The sequence below is a fragment of the Austrofundulus limnaeus genome, unplaced genomic scaffold (assembly GCF_001266775.1).
Source record: "Austrofundulus limnaeus strain Quisiro unplaced genomic scaffold, Austrofundulus_limnaeus-1.0 Scaffold287, whole genome shotgun sequence".
Lineage (NCBI taxonomy): Eukaryota > Metazoa > Chordata > Actinopteri > Cyprinodontiformes > Rivulidae > Austrofundulus > Austrofundulus limnaeus.
Genome location: NW_013952689.1, coordinates 655,460 through 660,716, shown reverse-complemented (window position 1 = coordinate 660,716; position 5,257 = coordinate 655,460). Strand labels below are relative to the sequence as shown.

The following is a 5,257-nucleotide window of genomic DNA, read 5'->3' as shown; positions in this document are numbered from 1 at the left end:
GCTGGAGCGGGAGGTCTTTCCCAGCAGCTAGACTGGGGTTTCTCAGGGGAACTATGAAAGGTCAGTGTGAAAACAAACGCCGAACAACCACGTGACGGTGCATCGACCAGTCGAAAACCGAGCGACCATACTGCCTGCTTGGCCGGAGGTGTAGCGCCATTTTGTTTTAGCTAGTAGCAGACACGACATGACGAATCTTCGACAGACACGATATTGGACAGTATGCGGGCCCACATCCCGGATTCAGTGAAAGCAGCCATCAAGAAAACAAACTCAATTCCTGCTGTTATTCCTGGAGGTACAACAAAGTTTTTGCAACCCCTGGACATCAGTGTGAATTGTGCATTTAAAGCAGCACTCAGGGCTGAATGGGAGGCTTGGATGACTGATGGGGATAAATCATTCACAAAAACTGGCCAAATACGAAGAGCATCATTTCCTGATGTCTGCCTGTGGATCCTAACAGCGTGGAGCAGAGTGAATGAGTCCACCATCACCAATGGGTTCCGAAAGGCTGGACTGCTACGTGAAGAGGACACCACAGCTTCAGAGCCAGCATTACCCCGYGAGGACAGCGACACAGAAAGCAACACTGAACAGATATCGCTGTGTGACGCAGCTTTTCTCAGCTTGTTTAATTCCGACACTGAAGAGGAGGACTTCGATGGTTTCAGTGCGCTGGAGGAAGATGAATGAGACGTTTCGTTGGACCAGAAACTCTTAACGAAAACTACCAAAATAAGGTCAGTTAAATGAACCGTATTCCTCCGAACTTTAATTCTTAAAGGTTTGCTTTTTATGTTTTGATGTTGAATTCACTTTTGACGACAATTTTGGGTGTACTGTTTTTTTTTATGTTGGGGGTGTGGCTTATAGTCCGGTGCGGCTTATATGTTAATGTTCGCTGTTTTTTTTTAAATGGCGGGTACGGCTTATAGTCCGGTGCGGCTTTTAGTCCGAAAAATATGGTACTGTGAAAATATACCATTTGTAGTATTTAATGAAAATAAGATATGAAGATATCTGATGTTTGTTTTTGTTTTATTTTTGGTAAATTTGGAGATTGTTGAAGTTTGTTAGTTTAGAGCTAGTTTAGTCCTTGCGAAGAACTTGTTCAGAACTGGTTCATATTTATCTGTAGTCTGGATATGATTTAGACCTGGTTTAGTTCTAGCTTACACTTGTCATGGGGGTCATTTGGACTTCAGAGTAAATGTTTGTAAACAATGTAGTTATATCATCTATGTAAACATATTGGGGGAAAAATGTTGTAATGTTTTGGACTGAAGTCAGACTAAAGGTGTAACACAAAATTGATATAAAATTATACAATATGCTTTAATTAAGAGCCAAAGAAATTAGATCCAGAAAGGACTAGGACATTAGGAAGAATAATTTAGTCTTGTTTATTTATGTGGATTCATTCTAGGTGCCACTTGGAACACAAAATATTCTGAGAAATGTTCTGGAAAAAAAATAAAAGTTTAACAACCACCCTTACTCCTACTGTCAGTTTACCAGATAAGCTTTTAACTGTGATTTTTAACATTACGTTGCCTCACCTGCTCCCCTACAATGAGCCAGAGGAACATGGCAGCTTATTTGAAGAGTTCCTGGAGAACCAAATGATACCTTTGCCACCACTGGACAACTTAGACATGGACAACTTCTGAACTGGCACAGAGAAAACACAAGGTAATGTTTTTTCCCCTTCAGATTAAAACACAAAGGATTAAAGCTCTACTAGATATTTATTTGAACAGATAAAAATAAAACTAAACAAAAGCACACATCCGAGCTGATTATGTTCTCTTGGTTCAGTGTTTACAGGTGACAGAGGTAGGCCTGTTTTAAAGGCTTGTCACAATTGTAAAACTGGTTCTTGTGTTAGCCCATAATGTTGATGCAGAAAGGCTGTTTTCTCTGGTGGAGATAAACAAGTCTAAAAGCAGAAACAGAGCAGCTCTAGAGGTACAATCTTCTCAATAATGACTATAAGCTTGGCTGGTCTGGAGCCCTGCTTTAAGTGGAAACTAAACATTGATAAAATCATGGCCTCAAAGAAGGCCACAAGGCATTACAATGATGCTCACAAAAATGAGCTTATTTAGATTAGCATTTCTGTCACAGAGTTTTGTACATTTAGAAAGTTGTTCATGTTAAATATGAAGTGATATCTTGTGTCAAGGTGTATTTTTATAAAATATTCCTAAAACTCCTACATGGTCTGATTGTTTAAGTGTGCTTCAGTGATTATTGCTGTGTAATTTGTAAAACAAAATGATGAGATGGAATATTTTGTCTTTAGCATCCCCTGCTGTCCAGGGGATTAGAACATCACTGGTTCCTGTATTTGTGTCAGTAATACAAAAAGAGCTCATTCCCTGTTGTTTATTTGACTTAAGCTGCTTAGATTTTAGTTCGGTCACCAGAATGTACATTTTCCCCAGACACAGCACTATAACCACATATCACTTATTGTTATTTAATAACATTTACTATTAGAGATCTATTTCAGTTAAATAGAGCTATTTGATACCATATTTGAGGCTAATTGTTGTCTATTAGTTCAGAGTCAACTTGGACAAGTGACCAGCTGAGCTCCCGGGTCAATCCTCCACCTTCCTTGGCACCTGTACAGACTGCCTCACCATCCGAGGCGGCTACAGGAGAGAGGAGCTGCTCCCATTACATTTGAACCTTAAAATCTAGTTTTTTAGGTGTTTTGTGTGTTTTTATGTGGCTCTATCTTATCTGATTATTATTTTGTGCAGTAAAACTATCAGCAATGCTGTTTGTTGTTCATTGAGTTAAATCAATAGAAAAAAATCAACATATTTACTCACACTCCTAGGCACTTAATGTGCAGTAACTGAAAATTAATTTATAAGCAAAATCATTTTGTTAGTGTTTTGCTAAATCTATTAGCAGTGGTGGGCACCAGTCCGCTAAAGCACAAACCCGCTAATTGTGGACCTTAATATTTCGTTTGCCCTTTAGCGGTCTTACTAATTTTTATAATTCATAAGCAGATTTGCACTTTCTAGAATTAAAATGCAGTATCGCTAATAATTAATTATCTACCAGTCATCATCATGATCTTGAACAGTGGAAAGTATTGCTATCAATGAATCACAACACACATGATCTACCCAACAACACCCCTCCCAGATAAACACGCATATTGGAAAGGTATACATTCTTGCTGACAATTGCTCTCGGTCACGGTTCTGATTTCCCACAATGCTTTGTGTCTGCTAACGTAGCAGGAAGGCAAGGTTTAGTACTCCCTTTCCCAGCAAAAACAGTAAATGTTTGTAATCCATACTAAAATTTTGTATGTATTGATTTATTTTACTTAAAATCAGAGCTCCTTTAAAAAAAAGGTTAAATGCTGGAGCTCAATACTTGATGTAATTGGTTGAAGCAATCCGCCAACGGGGTTAGACAGACATCTAGTGGTCAACTGGAGCAACTACATGAAAAACTTTCATTTCCCGTCACAAATCAAATCCGTCATGTACCCAGAATGCATTGCTTCAGTTTTCCAATAAACAGTTTTGAAATTGCTTTATTGATACTTCGTTATTGAAAAATCTACAACAAACAAAAGGGAAAGACAAAGAAGCAGCCAAACTAGCAATCTTCAACAACTTTTTAAAGTATCAGCCGAACTAGCAAGCCTCAACAATGTTTTAATTTTTACACCAGGAGCTAAAGGTCTGTTTCAGGAAATCACATCCCCAGCAATCGACACTTGTAGGATTAAGCTGTACAAGGGTTCATACACAACTAGTTGGCAGTGTTGTACTTACATTTTTATATTTGTCGCTAATCAGCTACACTCACACCTCTCCAGCAATAACCTCTATGAACAGTTTCAATCAGGTTTTCGACCACAGCACAGCACCGAAACTGTTCTTATTAAAATTACTAATGATCTTCTCCTTGCTGCTGACTCAGGACTTCTGTCAATACTCATCCTCCTTGATATGAGCTCTGCCTTTGACACCATCTCTCATCCTATCCTCGACAGAATAACCTCTATCGGCATCTCAGACACCCCCCTGGACTGGTTTAAATCCTATCTTTCTGACCGCACTCAGTTCATACAACTCAAGTCCTTCCGCTCCCAGTCTTCACCCATGTCCACACCGGTGTTCCCCAAGGTACTGTACTCGGGCCTCTACTTTTCATAATCTATCTGCTCCCGCTTGGCCACATCTTACGTAAATTTGGTATCCATTTCCACTCATATGCCGATGACACTCAACTCTACATTTCAACAAAACCAAACTCCACCTTCTCATCCTCCAATCTTACCGACTGCCTCAGTGAGCTCAACAACTGGTTCTCTAACAATTTCCTCCAAATAAACCATAACACAACTGAACTCCTCCTTGTTGGGACAAAAAAACTCCATTTCCAAATCCCAGCATCTTCTCTTCACTCTTAACAACTCCGTTCTTTCCCCCTCGCCTCAGGTCAAGAACCTAGATGTCATCCTTGACACCACACTCTCTTTCAACTCACACATTAACAATGTGACTCGATCTGCCTATTTTCATCTTCGCAGCATAAACCGACTCCATCCTTCACTCACCCCCCCCCCCCCCCCCGCTCCACTGCCATCCTTGTACAGTCTAGTAACATCCAGGATCGACTACTGCAACTCCCTACTGTTTGGCCTCCCCAATAAAACTCTTCCCAAGTTACAGATGGTTCAGGACTCAGCAGCCTATGTAAACACAAACTTCATCCTCTGCCCACATCACTCCAGTCCTACAGCAGCTCCATTGACTCCCAGTTAAATCCCGCATCATCTTTAAAATTCTCCTACACACCCTCAAAGCTATCCACAATCTTTCCCCTCCTTACCTGTCTGACCTCCTGAACATCTCCACACCCTCCCGTTCTCTAAGATCTGCCTCTTCCCTCCAACTCTCAGTACCCCCTGCCCTCCACAGCACCATTGGGAGCAGAGCTTTCAGCCGCTCTGCTCCGCAGCTCTGGAACTCACTACCCCATGGATTACCAATACCACCTCTCTCTCCCTGTTTAAGACTGGCCTGAAGACACATTTTCAAATTAGTCTACCGCTGTTAATTCATTTTTTAATATATGTCTGTTTCTGTTGTCCACACTTCTGTTTCTCCCCCACAATTCTATTGTTCGATTTGTCTACATTTTTGTATTTTATTATGTGACTGTTCTGTACTCTGCATTTCTGTTTCTCCCACACTACCTTATATATATA

General features: G+C 40.5%; 1 protein-coding gene across 3 annotated transcripts in view; it reads right to left on the bottom strand.

The window, feature by feature from the left end:
* shprh (SNF2 histone linker PHD RING helicase) overlaps window positions 1-5,257 on the bottom strand; it is a 52,028-nt gene that overhangs the window by 26,239 nt on the left and 20,532 nt on the right. The gene's annotated exons all lie outside the window — the stretch shown is intronic.